Genomic DNA, 20,075 nt, shown 5'->3' with positions numbered 1-20,075 from the left:
CAGGTGGATGTTGCCACTCCTTTGGGAGTAAGTCAGAGTTTGGAAAAGTTCAGGAAGACTCAAACGATTGCTGATCGACAATCAATAGGATGTCTTCACAAAACAACTCATAAGAAGGACTGGTATTTGTTGCTTTCAGCATGTCATAGGCCCTCAGTTACTGATACCTCATTTTGCCAGAATCGTTGGAGGGCCACCAGAATGAATATGTTGAATCAACCCATGTGAAATTAGCAGTACAGTGGAGGACTGGTATCAAGGAAGCTTGTGCCAAAAGCTCATCTTAAACTATATCGTAGGACAGCTCAAAGATTGGCATGGCATCAGGAACAATGGAAGTGCATGCTCTTTTTTGATGAAGTCACTATAAGCTTGCAAACCATACAACAGGGTTATGAAAGTCTGCAGACAATCTAGTGAGAGGTGGAACAAGCCCTTCATCCTGGAACGCTGTCAACAGCAAGGAGGTTCTGTCATGTTTTGGTCATGTTTGGTCAATGTATTGTTCTAATTCCTGCCTTGGGTGACACAACCGGTATGGTATACAGAGACCTTATCGTTTAACCTGTAGTTACAGGATTTGCTGCCACTTTAGATTAGGGCTTTACACTAGTGGGTGATAATGCTTCTGCCCATTGAGTCTGAGTGGTCAGTCAGTTTTTTGAGACACATGGCATACAGTGAATGGTGTGGCCGGCATATTCTGTGGACTTGAAATGTGTTGAACATGCATGGTATGAACTGAAGAGAGCAATTACCCACAATCCTAATCCTTGTGCGGATATTCAGCAAATGACTGAAGCTGCTATCCAAGAGTGGGATAATCTGCCCCAAAACATTTGGGTTCTTTGGTACTGAGCATACCTCATCGTATATAAGCTTGCGTCAGTGCCGAATTGACTAAATGCGAAATTGATCCTACACACAATGAACGATAATTTTGTGTTCAAAAGACTCACATTAGCAACTTTGTGCTTTTGTTGCCTTTCTGTTTTTGCGTAGCTGACTGCATATTGTTTTTCTTTGTCTATACCCTTTGTAATATAAAACGTATATACATACACAGAGCAAAATAAAAATGCACTAAACCAGAATACACAAAACTTCTTTTGAGCACTGCATATAGGTGTTCTTATCTTCGTAAAATGATGGCTAGCTTATGAAGGGAAGATGCATTGTAGATATTTGTTCCATTAGGTCAAGTACAGGATTACAGACATGAATCTTAAGTTAGATCCGTATTGATGGTTGAACTCCTTACAAAATTGCACAAAATTATGTTGATATCGTCCTAGTCAATATTAGAATATTTTACATCCAATTAAGACAAAATTGACATAGATATAGACATGTTTCGACCCTGCACAGGGTCATCCTCAGTAAGACATATACAGTATAATGAATTAAAAACATCATCATACACACAAAATGAAACGTCAAAAAGGTTTTTCTTAAAAAGCATGATGAAAATAAAAAACTGTGAGATGGTGATGATTAAAACACTCTTGAATTGGAGGCCTTTTTGTTTCAATGTTTTTGCTGTCTCTTGGTGTATTTCAAGTAGTATCTGTAAACTGTTGGCTCAGATGTTATGTTCAGACATGTGCTGATAAACGTAAGCTGTCAATCAAGTTGGACCATTGATTTCTAGTCTATAAAATGGTTAATAAAAATCAAATTAAGAGTTGAAAAATGGTAACTAACATGAAAACATTTAAGGTGAGTTATGAAGAACTTACATTACGAGGCCCGCTTGTATCACCCGTGTTCTCTGACTATGGAGTCCAGCTCTCAACTGACTTGATCCCGCAGTCGAGATTGAAGACGTGTTGCTAGGGGGAGGTGGAGTGGGGAAATGGGGCGGGGCTTGCGGGAGAGTGGGAATGTGCAGAATTACGGGGGCGATGGCTGAAACTGAGTGTTATAATTGTGAATGAATCTCATGTTACATGTTAGATTTTTCAAAGGAAAATTAAAAGTAAATGATCTGATAGCAACTAAATCAGATAAAGGGAATGCAATAGTAGTCATAGAGAGGAACGATTATATTAAAAAAAACACATTTGTTTTTCAGAAAACAATTTTGGCGTAATTGAGAAGGTTCCCATAAATAGGCTGCAGAAAAAATTAGAATCAATAGTCAAAAATAGTATCTTCCTTTTTAATTAATTTGAAAAGAAAAAAAAATCATTGCCATGTACCCTAGATTACCTGTAGCGAAATCATTACCAAACATTCGTAAGGCTAACACCCCTATACGACCAATTATCAACTTAGGGGCAGCCCCACATACAAATTATCTCAATTTATTGAAGATTTCCTTAGTACACATTATCACTATCATGCGAATACCACGATAAAGAACTCCATAGATCCTTTCATTTGATGTCTTCAACATGTATGCTAATATCCCTGTTAAAACCACTATAAATTTGATACGGAATAATTTAACCAAATTCAGTAAATTGAGCATTGGTGAAATAGATGAGTTCATAGGCTTATTAAAATTCACTTTGTTATAATTATTTTGTTTTTGAGAATAAAACCTGCCAGCAGACACCTTTACCTATGGGTGCACCGTCATTATCTTGTTGAATACATATATAGACCACTTAGAACACATAAATATCGTAGATAAGATCAGAGCCATAAAATACTGGGCACGTTACGTCGACGATGTTCTAGCCATCAAGTAATGTTAACGAAGGAAAGGAATTTTTTCTATTTGTTTTACGTCGCATCAACACAGATAGGTCTTTTGGCGATGATGGGATAGGAAAGGCCTAGGAATGGGAAGGAAGAGCCCATGGCCTTAATTAAGGTACAGCCCCAGCATTTGCCTGGTGTGAAAATGGGAAACCACGGAAAACCATCTTCAGGGCTGCCGACAATGGGGTTCGAAGCCACTATCTCCCAGATGCAAGTTCACAGCTGCACACCCCTAACTGCATGGCGAAAGGAAATTTTGGAACTACTCAACAGTTTAATCAGAATATTAAATTCACTAAGGTAATAAAGAACAACTCGCTTAATTATTTAGATATAACATTATCATGCCATAAGAATAATTACCTGGCATTTAATATTTACTGGAAACCGACTTACACTGCTAACACCATTAAACAAAGTTGAATACATCCTGAAGCTCGTAAAAAAAGCTGCCTACAATAGCATGTTAGAAAGAGCTTTAAAAATCCTGCTCTCAAAGAAAAATTTGGAACAATAAATCAGGACCATCTGCAAAATAGCCATTAACAACAGATTTAGCATGAAGTTTATAAATAAGCTAATCAGTAAACATACAAACAAGCCCACAACCACTTTCACTAAAGAGTCAAAAACAAAAAAAAAAGTATGCCACATTCACATTTAGTATTAATAATGTACATATAATCACTACTGTCCTAAAAACCAGAACCTAAAAGTTGCTTTCAAAATCAGCAACACTGATGAAAAAATATTTAACTCTCACAGTAAATAGTACCAATAAATACAAGATGCATTTTCTACCAACAAGTAAGAACCCTCCTTTGGGATGAAAATATCCCAAAGAAAGCAAAACTGACCATGTTCAACAGTTACTTCATAACAATCTTGACTTGTGGTATTGAAACGTGTACCGTCGCAAAGATAGATTCATCAAGACTTCAATCATCAGAGATGAATTCCTGAGGTTCACTATCCAGAAAATCAAGGTGGATAAGTTAAGAAATGGATTGGTGAGGAAAAAAATGTCTGCTAGACATAGCTATTTTAGATAGAGTCAGAACATTACAACTGCAGTGGTTCAGACATGTGAAGAGAATGGAACAACAAATGCAAAGTTAACTGAGTTGCATAATTCAACAGTCAGTTTTTGCAAAAACGTCATCCAGTGTGCAGGCTTTATGTAGCTCTGTGAATGTGTTCTGGATCCTGCAGTTCTCACCATACACAAAGTTATTCTGTGGTTCTGTGGGATTTGTTTTAAGTCAAGGCACACCAGTATAGAGCCTGTTCAGCACCTTCCACATTAATAAGGTAGGTTAAAAATTAAACTGAATAAATGCATGATTCAGTTCAGACTGTGTCCTAGTTTGATGTACACTTGGACAATCAGTAGGATACACTACTGGAACTGAAATATAATTTCTATAACATTTTGACTAGGCAAAGCTGCAACAAAATTCATGTAAACAAGTGAAAATATTACAGTGGCTATTAGTGCATGTGTAATATATTCAGTGTTCAGTGTCTATGGAAGGATAGAATGCCATTCATAGCAGTGTGAATGAATTCAAATATTAACAGCACAAACAAATAAATAATTGCAATGAGCATTTACATACATACATACATACATACATACATACATACATACATACATACATACATACATACATACATACATACATACATACATACAACTTCATTATAGACTGTTGTGCCTTTCAGCATTCAGTTTGCAAGCCTCTGTCAGTTTACTAAACTGCCACAGTTCTCTATTTGTAACAAGCTCTGTGGCCTCATTTAGATTCATACCTCTTATCTTTGAATCATTAGAAATAGTATAGCCATCATCCTCTTAGTCTCGTTCTTCTTCTCTTACACTCCATGATCAAGTCCATTATTTCCCCATGTAACCTATCCTCCTCCTTTCGCCTCACGTGACCCCACCAATGAAGCCAGTTTATGCGTACAGCTTCATCAACAGAGTTCAGTTCTAACTTGTCCTTTATCTCCTCTTTCAGAGTACCCTCCTGCCATAGTTCCCACCTGTTTGTACCAGCGTTCATTCTTGCTACTTTCATGTCTGTTACTTCTTACTTATGAATAAGATATCCTGTGCCCACCTAGCTTTCACTTCCGCAAAGCAAAGTTGGTCTGAAAACAGACCGATTTAAAGATAGTTCGCCTGGGAGCGGACTTCCTTCTTACAAAATACTGTTGATTGCAACTGCGAACTCACTGCATTAGCTTTACTGCACCCTGAATCAATCTCACTTACTATACTACCGTCCAGGGAGAATACACCTCCTAAATATTTGAAACTATCTACCTGTTCCAGCTTTGTATTCCATATCTGACATTCAGTTTTCTTGGATTTTTTACGTACTGACATCAATTTAATCTTAGAAAGGCTAATTTTCCTACCGTACTCATTGTGCCTATTTCCAAGTTCCAAGATATTAGACTGCTGGCTTTCGGCACAATCTGCCATTAAGACCAGGTCGTCAGCATAGGGCAGACTGCTTACCACATTTTCACCTAACTGAATCCCTCTGTGCCACTTAATACGTTTCAGCAGATGATGCATGTAACCTATGAACAATAAAGGTGAAAGATTATAGCCTTGTCTAACCCCTGTAAGTACCTTGAACCAAGAACTCTTTCTTCTGTGAATTCTTACTGCAGCCCAATTGTCAGCATAAATGCCTTTGATTGATTTTAATAATTTCCCCTTGAGACGAACATTTTTTTCCTCGGTACTCTGTCATATGCATTCTCTCAATCTATGAAACATAAACATAACTGTCTATTCCTCTCATAGCATTTCTCAATTACCTGCCACATACTGAAAATCTGATCCTGACAGCCCCCCTGTAGTCGGAAACCACACTGGTTTTCATCCAATTTCCTCTCAACCACTGATTGCACCGTCCCTTCCAAGATGCCAGTGAACACTTCGCCTGGTATACTTATTAATGAGATACCTCAATAGTTGTTGCAATCCTTCTTGTTCCTGAGCGTATAGATAGGTGCATTTACTGTTTTTGTCCAATCTGAAGGTACCTTACTAACACTCCATGCTAATCTTTTTAGCCTGCAAAACCATTGTATCCCTGCCTTCCCACTATACTTCACCATTTCAGGTCCAATTTCATCTATTCCTGCTGCTTTATGACAATGGAGTTTATTTACCATATTTGCCACTTCATCAAATGTAATTTCACCATCGTCATTGTCCTCCCGATGAGCTCAGTTGTTTGCGACATCACAAGGAAGATACCCTTTTTTTAAAGAAAATTTTCAAAATATTCCTTCCACCTCTTAAGTGATTCTCTGGGTTCTATTATGAGTTCAACTGATTTCCCCAAAACACTATCATTTCCTTTTTCTCTCCCTTCCTAAGTTTTTTTTATTACTGTCCAGAAAGGTTTCCCTGCTGCTTGAATTAGCCTTCCCTAGGAATTAACTAAATTCTCCCACGTCTTCTTCTTGGATTCAACAACTATTTGTTTGGAGCCATTTCTGATACACTTTCTTTTTACGTTTAGAAGCTGCTCTCACTTTATTATTCCACCAAGATGTTCACTTTTTCCCATCTTCACACACAATTGTTCTAGACATTCCCTTGCTGTATCTACTACAGCATCCCTGTATGCAACCCGTTCTCTTTCTATACCCTGAACCTGCTTACTGTCCACTGTTTGAAACTTTTCACTAATTATATCCATGTACTTCTGATTTCCTCGTTTTTTTCTTTCAAAATGGCGCCCGGTAATGACGACGTAGTGTTTCATCCTCTGAGTAAATTAACCGTAAAATGTGACAAAAAGTGAGGAGAATGTCGAAGATTAGTGAAGAATGGAATGTTGTGTGATTCATGTGATTAATGGTGGCATTATAAGTGCGGAAATTGCCCTAGAGACGAAAAACTAATGAAAATGTTGACTGGGTTTGTGAGCAGTGTGTTCGGAATGTTGTAGTTGGCGACGGCATTGACGATGAACCACTGAAAACAATCGATGAGGAATACAAAAGTGCATTAGAAATTATAAACATTCTACATAAGGACAATGAGGCTCTTAAAGTTGAAAATCAAGAATTAAAAGAAAGACTGCGATTGCTAGAATTTGGGACTGACCATTCTTCGAGTGATATACCGGTACCAGTAACAAACTCGGGCACGTGGTGTCAAGTAGTTCATGGATGGCTGGCTAAGAAGAAATCTACAACTGAATTTCCAGAAATAAACATCAGAAGTAGGTTTTCTGCCCTAAATAATTTAATTCTGGAAGAAAGTGATCGCGCGCGTGAATCCAAATCATCGCGATCCGCTGCCGTTGCCGTGCCGAGGTTAAAATTTAGGCCTAGATTTCAGATTCAAGACCCAGTTAGGTCTAAATCAGCAAAGGTAGCTGTGTTTGGTGATAGCCAAGGAAGGGGAATTGCGGGAGTGATAAACGACGAGAATATAGCAGCAACCGGAGAAATATATCCAGGAGCTTCTATCAGCAATGTCCTGGAAAACGTAGAAGAAGCAACTAGGAACTTCAAGAGTGGCAGTGCAGTGCTTATCATCGGTGGGACGAACGACGTAACTCACGACGACACCAAGAATGTAAGATCACAACTTAAACATACACTAGGGAAGCTGACCCACACTAACGTCTTTGTAGTGAACATGCCCCACAGGCATGATTTGAGTAGAGACTTGTGTGTGAACATTGAAGTGGACAAGGTCAATACAGATATTGTTAAAATTTGTAAACATTTTCGGAATACTCAGGTTATTGAATGCAGCAATTTTGAGAGATACTGTTATACAAAACATGGCCTACATCTAAACAATTCAGGTAAACGAAAGATAGTAAATATTGTTCTAGATTTTATTAATCTTAAGATATGTACTGTAAAACAGGCAACTCCCTTGAGTTATAATACTGACCAGGAAAACTAGTAGAAAGAGCCAGCTGTACTTCAAGCTGGCTCAGTCAACTAGAAAATGAAACTCAGGAAAGTAAGGAATTTCAAGTTACCAAATTGCAACAGTCAAGTTTTACGGAGGAAGGGGGTCTGAGATTGCTCTTGGTAAACTGTCAAGTGTAGTAAATAAACAATTAAAATTCGGTACATTGATGGAATCTTATGAGACTGATGTGGTGATAGGAGTGGAATGGTGGTTGAGAGAAGGGGTGGGTAATAGAGAAGTATTTCCAGAAGGGTACACAGTCTATCGTAGAGACCGAGGAGATAAAAAGGGAGGGGAGGGGGTGTTTATTCTGGTGAAGGAAACTTATTGTTCACATGAATGGTTTACCGATGAAAGGGATGAAATATTAGGGATAAAATTAGTTTGTGATAATATGAAGGAGGTGGGAATTATAGGAACATACAGGCCTAGACGAGAGGAAAGAGACATGGAAATGTTTGAGAAAATAATAGATTAAACTCATAAAAACAATAATAATGATATGGTAATAATTGGGGGAGATCTAAATTTGCCTGAATTGAATGGAATGAAGCTGCAAGTGAAGCCCATGAACAGAAACTGGCAAATAAGTTAATTTGGGAGGGAAGATTTACACAAGTAGTACAAGAACCGACTCGTCTCAATAACTTACTAGATATATTCTTGGTTAAACCATGGGAAATTGTTGATAAAACTCAGGTAATTGAAGAAATAGGAGACCATAAGGCTGTAATAATGGATGTAGGACTCGTACCAAAAAGACTTAATAAGAGGGTTACACAAGACAAGAAATTGTACAGAAAAACTACAGCTGATGAATTTTTGACTTACCGTAAATCACAATTCAGTTGTTGGATAAGTGAAGGGAGTATTGTGGATACACTTTGGGCTAAATTTAAAGGAATCATTTGGGAAGGAGAGAAGAGATTTGTACCTGTTAAGAAGGGTAAAATGACCTCAGACCCTGTTTATTATACAATGGAAATAAGAAAATTTTAAAAAAAATGTAGAATAGTAAACAGGAAAATCAAAGAGGGTAGGGAGAGTAGAGAAACTAGAAAACAGCTAATGAGGAAACTGAATAGAGTGAAAAATGAAGCAAAAGAGAATTATATGAATGGCATACTTCAAGAGGGTAATGACCACAAAGGGAAATGGGAAAAGCTGTATTCATATATCAGGAATCAAAAAGGAAAAGGAATCCAAATTCCTACAATGGTGGGAGAAGGGGGTGGACACTATTTAACAGATACTGAAAAAGCAAACCTATTTAGTAGGGAATTCAGAGATTCAGTAGATGATTGTCAGGAGTTGGAAACCGAAACGGAAAATAGAGAGGGAGGGACATAAAGGGAAACAAGAAGCTTCTCATTCACAAATGAAGATATTTTCAGAGAAATCCAAATGCTTCAGCAAGGAAAAGCAGCAGGAAGTGATCAAATTACTGGGGAGGTATTAAAGACAATGGGGTGGTACATAGTGCCTTATTTAAAATTTCTCTTTGACTATGTCATAAATAATAGTGTAATACCAAAGGAATGGAAGGAATCTATAATAATAATACCAATTTATAAAGGAAAGGGTCATAAAGGGAAATCAGAGAACTACAGACCAATCAGCCTGACCAGTATAGTTTGTAAAATACTGGAGAGTTTAATATCAAAGTACATCGGAGGGATATGTGATGATAAAAATTGGTTCATAAGGAGTCAGTATGGATTTAGAAAGAAATTTTCTTGTGAGGCACAACTGGTGGGATTTCAGCAGGACATATCAGATCAGTTGGATTCAGGAGGTCAGTTAGATTGCATAGCCATAAATCTTTCCAAAGCCTTTGATAGAGTGGAACATGGAATATTACTAAAGAAACTGGAGGGAATAGGATTGGGCGTAAGGGTTACACGTTGGATAAAAACATTTCTAAATTCAAGGGTTCATAAAGTCAAAGTGGGAAATAATGTATCGCAGGAAGAGAAAGTTTGGAAGGGAATTGCACAGGGTAGTATAATCGGTCTGTTACTTTTCTTAATATACGCAAATGATTTAGGGAACAATATAACATCAAAAATAAGGTTGTATGTAGATGACATAATTGTTTATAGAGAAATAAATAACATTGAGGATTGTTCAGAATTACAAAGGGACCTTGAAAGTATCCAACAATGGGTTGAAGAAAATAATATGAAGGTTAATGGAGGCAAATCAGTTGTTACAACTTTTACAAAATAGGAGCTTTAAAACTGAATTTGAATATACTTTGGATGAGGTAGTTATCCGCCGGGCCTAGTGGCTCAGACGGTTGAGGCGCTGGCCTTCTGATCCCAACTTGGCAGGTTCGATACTGGCTCAGTTCGGTGATATTTGAAGGTGCTCAAATATGTCAGCCTCATGTCGGTAGATTTACTGGCATGTAAAAGATCTCCTGCGGGACAAAATTCCAGCACCTCGGCGTCTCCGAAAACCGTAAAAGTAGTTAATGGGACATAAAGCAAGTAGCATTATTATTATTAGGTAGTTATCCCAAAAGATGGCATGTGCAAATACTTAGGTGTGAGATTTGAAAGTAAATTGCACTGGAAGGGTCATGTTGATGACATTGTTGGGAAAGCATACAGACTGTTACATGTCATAATGAGGCTACTTAGAGGATGCAATAAAGAATTAAAAGAAAAAAGTTACTTAAGTATGTTTCATCCATTATTGGAATATGCAAACAGTGTTTGGGATCCTCACCAAGAATACCTAATGAAATAGATAGTGTGCAGAGGAAAGCAGCAAGATTTGTAACAGAGGATTTCAGGGGAAAGAGTAGTGTATCAGAAATGTTAAAGGAACTTATGTGGGAAACTTTAAGTAAGAGAAGGGAGAAAACTAGGCTTATAGGATTATATAGAGCCTATACAAGAGAGGAAGCATATGGATATCCATGAGAGGCTTAAGTTGGAAAATAATTACATTGGCAGGACAGATCACAAATATAGAATTAGAAGGAATTTTAGCAGAAGCAATTGGGGTAAATTTTCATTCATTGGAAAGGGTGTGAAGGAGTGGAACAGTTTACCAGGGGTAGTGTTTGTTCCTTTTCCAAAATCTGTACAGATATTCAAGAAGAGAATAAACAGCAACAGAGAAAATAAATGAAGTGTTAAAGGGCATTCGACCAGTGCAGGTTATTGTAAATTAAAAAAATGTGTGTGAATAAATTAATTCCATCCCCTGGTCTAAGGATTTTGGACAGCCAAAGTAGGGGACTACCTGTAGGGGTGAAGTACAGTGGGGACTTCGAGGGCCCTGGGACTGCTACGGTAGCTGTGAAGGCCCTTCAGGAACTCTGAAAAGTGGTGGCAAAAGGGGCTCTGGTTAAGACGCAGCAGGTCGTTATGCTGCTTAGGTTCCAGAATGGGTAAAAAAAAAGTAAATAAATGCAATGTGAAGTTTAGTCTTATACCAGTTGTATAGTATCATTTGAAGTAATTCCACATACTGTATATCAGTTGACTATATTTGTAAATAGTACAGGAGATATTATAAGTAGAATTTTGTAAACAATATTAATTTATTAAGGATGAGCTGTGTGTTTAATAGAAAAAAATTGTTAGCGTAAATTGTATAATATCGTATTATAGGAAAATTTTCTTCTCTTTTTAATTTAATATTTAGTGCTTGACAATAATGTATTTTAGTGTACCATTTGCCACCGAAGTAGACACCTCATTTGCAAATAAAGAGATTTTGATTTGATGTTGATTTCCTGCCCTTATCTGTCTACAGACAGATTTCACTTTCTCTATCATAGACCTAGAGATACTTAGTTCACTACATATCAGATAGTAATGTGTATCATCAAAAAATCTCCAGAATATCCTCACATTCCTGACAGATTTCCTGACTGCAACGTCGGTTATGATATAGTCTATTATGGATCTGGTTTCCCTACCCTCCCATGTGGAACAGTGAATAGCCTTATGCTTGTAGAATGTATTTGTAACTGCTAATCCCATACTAGCACAGAAGACCAGCAAGTGCTTCCCATTCCTAATAGCTTTCATACCTTTCCCACATTCACCAATCACCCTTCAGTTCAGTTTCCAACACTCACATTGAAATCGCCCGTTAGCATTATTCTATCTTTGCAGTTGACCCTGACTACAATGTCACTCAGTGCTTCATAAAACTTGTCAACTTTATCCTCATCTGCACCCTCACATGGTGAAGACACTGAGAAAATTATCCTAATTCCTCCAACCGCCAAATCTACCCACATAATTTGCTCATTTACGTGCCTAACTGAAACTGTGTTGCGTGTTACTGATGAACAGTCCTACCCCGCACTCTGCCCTTCCCTTTTTAGCACCCATCAAGGACATTTTATGATCTGTCTCTTCCTAGTTATCTCCCGTATATCATTAACTCCTAACACATCCGGACGCATCCTCTTTGCTGACTCAGCCAGTTCTACTTTCTTTCTTCCATAAGCCCTATTAATATTTATAGCTCCCCATGGAATTCCATTTTGTTTGCCAAGTTGTTTCCGAGGAGTCCCTCGCCTGTCAAATGGGAGCGGGACTCCATTACTGCCATAGGCCCGAGGTTTGCTTAAAACGTTCTGAGCATGCTCAATGAAAATTCTGTGAATCAGGATGCTACCCTTACTTATACATAGTCCAAGTGAGAAACTCTCTTCGAACGGTTTTAGGACCACTGGTCGATTGTATAGTCCTAGCCGCCTGGACAAAATGAAGGCCATGATTCAGAATATGTCCGAGACGCCCACTCCCTTTCCATAGCAACTGGGTATCCTGACTCAGGACCACTCTCTAGGTCACCCAGCTGTTGCCTATGGCTCACAAATTAGAACGTGACTACAGTAACCCACACCATGAACCACTGTGAGAAATCATCCAGAATAAATCATACTGCATTCCTTTGGATTTTTATGATCTTTTGAATACACAAATAGCTTGAAGAAAGCCTGATCTGCAATTAACATAAAGTAGCAATTACAAGAACAAGCTACAACTTCAATTCTTACCTAGATATTGATGGAAACATTGCCAGAAACTAGCAGGTGAGGCTCCTTGGAAAGAGACAGGTAGTTTATTCCACTGTTGTGCAAAAGAAAGGAATTTGTGTACGTTGTGGTGAGGTGAGAAGGTATTGATAGGAAACTCCGATAATGTGCTGTTTCCATGAAAAATGTTTATGATTGATTCAGTATAATCAGTTATTGAATTTTGTAAGTGAAAAGTTTTTTCGAAGTTGTTTATGATTGTTGAAAGGAGTTGTGGGTGAGAAATTATTATGGGTTTGAGATTTTACATTATTTAATCCAAGATCGCGAGTGTCAACCCATTCACAAAATTTTCTTGTCTCTTTAATCAGGTGGTCTTTCCAGTTCAGAGTGCTGATATGATTGTATACTGTCAGCTTACATGTAGTATCTGCAGCTGCTAATGAATGACAAAATATTGTTAATCTTCTTGCATCAACCTGAAGGTTGGTTGGCAGAAATTCTTCTCCTCCACTCCTCACTGTTCTCTGTTAGCCTCTTCATTTGTTCATGTGAGCCTGCGCCTACATCTTCTCTGATCTGTCTTAGTATCTTGTAGTCTAGGTCTTCCTCTTCCTGTCTTGCCGTGTTTCAGTGCTGCCATTACATTAATCCTTTGGTTGCCGACCCATAATAGGTCATCATTTGCATAGAATGCCAGGCATGTTTCAATGGATTGTGCATCATTGTATAAACAGATGAATAAAAACCTTAGTTTAAAAGACATAGAGATAACATTTGGTATGTTAGCTTGGTATACTCCAAGGACTATAAAAATTGTGATTTGCATTTGACAAAAAAAGTTCATGGAATACTGTGCACAAAAATATTATATATTTATATATTAAAAAAAAAGAAAAAAGTATACAATTTGAAGTGAATTAGCACATTGTACACTAAATCCAAAGTATCGATATGAAGATAATTAATGCTATCTCTTATTTAGGATCATATATACCAATTTATATTGTGAAAGTAGACCTGCTTTCCAATTTATAAATTAATTTCTAGAAACATGGAACGTGTGGAGTGAAACATACCAACCTGTCAATGACTGGATATTTTATCAGTTAAGGAGATAAGTATTGATCATTTGAGAGAACTGTGCATAGTTCCAGTTACTTTTACTACAGAACAGTTCAGGAGACAAGAAGAACATAGAATATCAATTAATATCGATAATAAGATGAATGTATAAAATAGCCTAATCTAATAGTGTCAGGAATGAAAGTGTAAAGAAAAGATTGAAGTATTTGAAGGGAAGAGCACTAGGTTAAGGTACATCTTTTGGCCTGAGATATCATAAGAATGGTAGGGACGGATAACATTATTTTCTGGGAATATGCATTCAGTCCAAGCATCATCTAATTCATTTTCACTGCCATTTTCATTGGCACGGTCACTCTGCCAATCTCTGTTTTTGTAGGAACTGTTGTTGGCCTATTAACCAGTGGCAAAGCTCTGTCATTCTCTAGTGCACTATCTGAAGAACGAGAAACATCATATTCATCACTTTAATTAAAATTAGAGTTGCTTACATCTTCAAAGTGATCCAAACTTCTCCCAAAATAGGCTTATATGCGACATGCCTTTTTGTGACAAATGTACTACAGTGAAACTCTGTTAAGAAGTGTTTCAAGGGACTGCCAAAAAAAAAAAAAAACTTCTAAAGCAGGAAACTTCTTAAAAGGGGTAATGCCCAAAAACTTATTCTGTACTTTGAAATACGTGTGAAACACACAGCCAACAATACCGAAATAGGCCGATATATGAGCTGCTAACAGAAAGCCACAATATAAAAATTTGATTATCATGACAATATTTTTAGAGATAAAGTAAAATAATTGAACATACCGTATTATAAATATATTTGATAAGAGAAGGGAACAAATTAAGTTATATAAAAACGTTGCAAGGTTTGCTTATTTTAGCATGCAGAACCATTTCCTTCCACGCTTTTCTTTCCTCCGCACTTACAGTCTCTGCTTCACAACAAATTGTTTTGTAAACGATGCCGGCTTGATTTTTAAAGCGGTCCAGCCACCCGTTCGACGCAGTAAAAAGTACCCTTAATTTGCATGCGGCTTTCTCCTGCACAATAGTCCCACTGAAAGGTATGTTTAAACTTCGCTGCTGTTTAAACCACGTTAGCAGAGCTTGTTCTATTTCATCGTACTTTTCAGATTTAACTTCCTTACAATTTGCTGAAGTATTGCCTCCAGAAGCAGAGATCTCTTCTTTCTTCGCTATAATACCGTTCAAAGTAGACGGCGGCATCCCCAGCTCCTTTGCCAAAGCAACGGGGAAAGTGTAGATGACTCCACTTTCCTTATAATAATCTCCACTTTGTCTTTTATTGTTAGTGCCTTTCGCTTGATCTCTTTCCTCTGAGTTCTGTTCATTTTCACTTAAAAAGTTTGTACGTTGGTATTACAAGTACAACTAACTCCACCGACTCCTATTCATACTAATTACGACGCTACACTATGCTTGGCAATCCGTAGCTTAGGCTTACAAGACGCGAAGACAAGACGTGTACTACAGTTTGTTAGCATGTGCTTTCTATCTTCCTCACACCCCTGACACCTGCTTCAAGGATAACGACAGCAAATGGGAAATCTAGCAACTTATTCTTAGAGATCATAGAACCTAGGCCTAAATCGCCCCTGCATTCCTACTGGTTGTCACGGCAACAGGCGTAGTTTCTGGCTGTTTCACAAGTACCGCATGGCCAAGCCAGTATTGAGTTTATTTTCCTGCTTCAATCCTCTTCATGCTATAGGTAATGATGAAAAGAAACAGAGGTTCGAACTTGCAGAAATGAGTGCATGGAAAAGTATCTGGGGTATTACGTGGGAGTGATAAAGGCGCAGTAGCAACGCTAGCACGTCTAAACGTAAACAGTTTCTTTCCCCCGAGAATTTTATTTCATGTCTCCTCATCCTTGTGCTATGTTCTAATAATGCGATGTAATAATTACGGGTGACACGATCATACAATGTTTAGCTCGTATAAAGGTAAAATTAAAAATAACTTTCAATTTTATGCCAACACATGGTATTGCAATGCGTCTGTGTGCCTCCCACCAACACCCAGTTGGCTATCAACATTCGTTCAACTTCGTAAACGATCGGGATCTTTTGGCCGGCTGTGGCGGCATGTGTATCAGCTGGCTGTGGCAAGTCGGCTGTTTCCTGCATAGAGTCGGGAAGTTGTTTTTATTCACCTCAGTAATAATGGATACGGAAAATCTTATCAGTTTAGTTCAAAAATGAAATTTCCTCTACGGCAAGACCCATAAGTATTATTGCAACAACAACAACAACAACAACGTAAGAGAGAATGCCTGGAAGGAAATAAGCAAGGCAATGAAAAATCAAACAGGTTAGAATATTCAATTTTGTGGTAGATTAACAGTAATGTTGTGGACAAATACACTTTACAATTTTTAATTAATGTTTAGGCCACCTCGATTAATGACTTCACCCTGTCGTGGCCCGCAAATTACTGCATTAAAGTTTTATTAAACCATCCATTGCGTGCTTTATGTTTCCCACGTAGAATCCCGTTCGATTCTATTCCGCTAGATGGAACGGTGGAGTGGAAATTTCGACTGATGGGTTCGATTCCACAAGGTGAGAGTTGGTGAGAGTGAGCATCTGCTGCCCTTGTTGTCATAGCGTGACGTCATATGGCCTTGGCAGGCCCGCACATGTTCCGTGACATCAGACACACACCGCGAGCGCGCGAACAGTCTAACACAGGGTGCAACTTGCGCGGAGACTGGAGGATTCTAACCATGGGCTGTTTTGAGCGGACGTTTTCTATCTCAAGGGGCTCTAAAATCTGAACTGTTTAACCGGGAAATACATTTACAACAGAACACTTTAAACGGGAAAAATATACATATATCTTAATGCAACTGATCAAGGGACCAAGAATATCACACTTCTTAGGCGGGAAAACTTTTTATGCGGGAACTTCTTAACCGAGTTTCACTCTATTTATAACTTTACTACAGCCTGAATAAATTGCTATGTAACTATAACTACAGTAGAAATAATAATAAACGTAATATATTATGATAAATAACTCAAATGCTTCAGTTATAATGTAAAATTATTGAAAAAGTGAATCACAACACACGGACGTAAACAAACAAGGTGGCTGCCACATTGGATCATAGACATCAGCACTCACAGACTATACACTCACAATGAACGAGTAAACTAGCAAAAATTAAGCTTTGTCAATGCCATCTAATGATATAAGAAGGAATTTAAAACATTCTACCTTCTTACTACCTGATTTGTTGAACCATCTAGCACCTCACTGCATAACTACACCAATTATAAGAGTGTGCCGATCGCACCTCACTGCATAACTACACCAATTATAAGAGTGTGCCGATCGAATTGGTATTCTGGCATTTTTCGTACAGAATTTACTGTAAGTGCTGATGCATTGGCACCTCGGCACTGTGAGAGTTAGCTATAAAACTATTGTACACACATGCACATAAATGATGTCTCGACATAAACAGTCAGCATTGCCCCACTCCAGTCTAAAAAGGAGAGGAGGGAGTGAAGGAGTGGTGTTGAAGGCCACTCCAGTACTGGAGATGAAGGGAGTGTATGGGTAGTGCTGAAGGCACATTGTATACATTGTATCTATTCTGTGGTGGCCTAGATTTCGTTATACTCTAATACTATAAGATGGCTCCTATGTTATCACAAGCGAAACAAGGCCATATTATTGGCCTGTGGCAAGTTCGCATGCCCCCCCTCTGAAGTAATAGCTCAAGCAATACCATGCAGTCTTGAGACAGTTTGGAAATGGATAGAAATATGGCAAGAACGAGGTGAAGAAGGAATACTAGATTATATGACACAACAAGGCTCCTAGAAGAATTACTTCGGAACAGGTTGCTGGAATCGTTCAAACTATGGACAATTCTCCATTTGCGACTATAGGTAATGCGATTGCCTCATTGGAACTGCCAGTAAGCTGAACTACTGTGAGTTGCTGACTCTGTGCTGCAGGTTTTCACAGTCGCCGAGCTGCGAAAAGGGGGGCGACTTCTTCCTATCCACAGAAAACTTCATGTAGGCTTTGCACTACAAGAAAGTGTTACTCCACGACAGGAATGGGAAATTATAATCTGGTTGGATGAAAAGGTATTTTGCTCCAATTCAGGTAAACGGCTAAAGTGCCGGTGTCCGGTTGGAAAGTGTTATGAAGAGCTTCTTTTTTTTTTTTTTTTTTTTTTTTAAGGTAAATAGAAGTTCCTTTTATCAGGTTTGTGCAAGATAACGCTCTGTTCACACTGTACATGTAACCGAAGCTTTCTTCTTACAGCATCCTGACATTCACATGCTTGACTGGCCACCCAAGTTGTCTGACTGAGACATAATAGAACATGTTTGAGCAAGAACGGTAAACACGTGTGTTCCAGGTCACAATTAGAATTAAAGAAGTTTCAACCTATTCAATACAAAATGTGTTGTACAAAGTGTTCACAACATATTATTTATTATTACTAGTACTGGTTTCGACGCTTAATGGCTTCATCATCAGCTAGAAATCACAAAGTGGGCAGAGTACATGTCATAAAAGTTGTATAGATAATACATACATTGCAAAATACAAATGATAGGCTGTTTTCTCATTAAAGCTAGAAGAATGATGTGTAAAATATGGTGATATAATATAACACATAGAGGCGTTATAGTCTAATGAGGCAGGTAAGTATTGTACAATAAAATTGGTCTGATGACTGAGAATAAAAGTCTTTATATGGTAATAAAACATTGCAGTAAAATTGTCCACTCTTCTATTGTTGTTCAATGGAGACATATGTAAGTTCAGGTCCAGTGTTGTATGTGTTTGGCAAGACACCTGACGTTGAGAGGTTGAATAAGGTTGATTTTTTAAGGTTGTCTCAGCTCAACGTGGGTGGTGAAGCTTAAAAGGAAGAAAAAACTAAGTTAATGAAGTGGATAGCTAAAAATGGGATCGCGGCCGAATATGATAGGATATGAGACTCACCTTGTTTAGCGTGCTGGTTGTATGTTGTGAGAAGAGTTGTGGACGAATGAGATGGGTGTGTGTAAGTTGAGTGAGTGTGAAGGTAGGGTGGGAGGAGCAGGAAGGGGAGAAGGAGAGAGGAATGGAATGGAATGGAAGGGATGGGAAGGCGGAGTTCAAGGCGGGTCAGGGGGGCGGAGTGGCGGTGGTGTGGGACATAGAAGAGTGTTTTGGAGAGCGTAAAAGATTGATTTCATCTCCGTGATTTTGATACCTCTAAAGACTTTGATTAGGAAATCGAAAAGGATATTAGGTTTTTCTGAAATTTCATTAAGGTTTAGATTAGGATTGAAAAATTGATCTAAGTGAATAAAACAGTTTTCCGTAACATCGAGTAAAGGGCCTTTGTTTATGTTTTTGAGAATTTCTAGGTCTTGTTCTTTGGTAGTGAAATTATGCTTTGAGTCATGTATGTGTTGGCCTATTGCAGAAAACCTATTATACTTAATGGCATTGACGTGTTCTAAGTATCTGACTTTGAAGCTTCTCCTGGTCTGTCCAATGTACGAGGAAAAACAGTTATTTCATTGGAAACGGTAAACACCTGATTTTGCGTGAATGCCGGATTTGTTTATTGACTTGGTATTGTGAACTATATCCATATTTCTATTGTTGGTTCTGTACGATATTTTAATATTATGTTTCTTGAAGATGTTAGTTACACTGTGTATGTTTTCATTAAAAGTGAAGGTGCCGTATAGGGCAGGGTTAAGTCTTTCTTTGGTTAATGTTGTCTTTAGTGTATGTTTACATTTGTTGATAATGCGTTCTATGAATGGAGAATTATAACCGTTATATTTAGCGATGGCACGTATGGTATTCAGTTCTTTCTTTAGGTTTTCCTTGGATAACGGTATTTTTAGTGCACGGTCTACCATACTATAGTAAGTGGCGACTTGTGTGTGTGGGTGTGTGGAGTTTCTTCTGATAGTTGTCGCTGTTTGTGTTGATTTTCTGTAGATATTATATTCTAGTGAAGAAGGAAGTCTCTTGATTGTGAGGTCTAAAAAATTGAGTTATTGGTCTCGGATTCCAAAGTTAATTTTATATTAGGATCTATCTTGTTTAAATTGTTATGGGTAGTAGCTGCATTAACCGTTCTGTCATCCAGAATAACCAGAGTGTCATCGACATATCTGGACCAGAAAAGTATGTTTGAAAAAATATTATTGTTATTAATTGCCGTGTCTTCTAGGAAATCTATGTATATCTCCGCCAAAATTCCTGAGGCCGGCGACCCCATAGCCAGTCCACCTTGTTGGT

At 38.1% G+C, this 20,075-nt stretch overlaps 1 protein-coding gene across 1 annotated transcript in view; it reads left to right on the top strand.

The window, feature by feature from the left end:
• The window catches only part of LOC136859016 (death-associated protein kinase 1), a 1,193,585-nt gene that overhangs the window by 144,846 nt on the left and 1,028,664 nt on the right, over window positions 1-20,075 (top strand). The window lies entirely within an intron of this gene.

This window comes from Anabrus simplex, chromosome 1, assembly GCF_040414725.1.
Source record: "Anabrus simplex isolate iqAnaSimp1 chromosome 1, ASM4041472v1, whole genome shotgun sequence".
NCBI lineage: Eukaryota > Metazoa > Arthropoda > Insecta > Orthoptera > Tettigoniidae > Anabrus > Anabrus simplex.
This window is presented reverse-complemented; position numbering and strand designations above follow the sequence as displayed.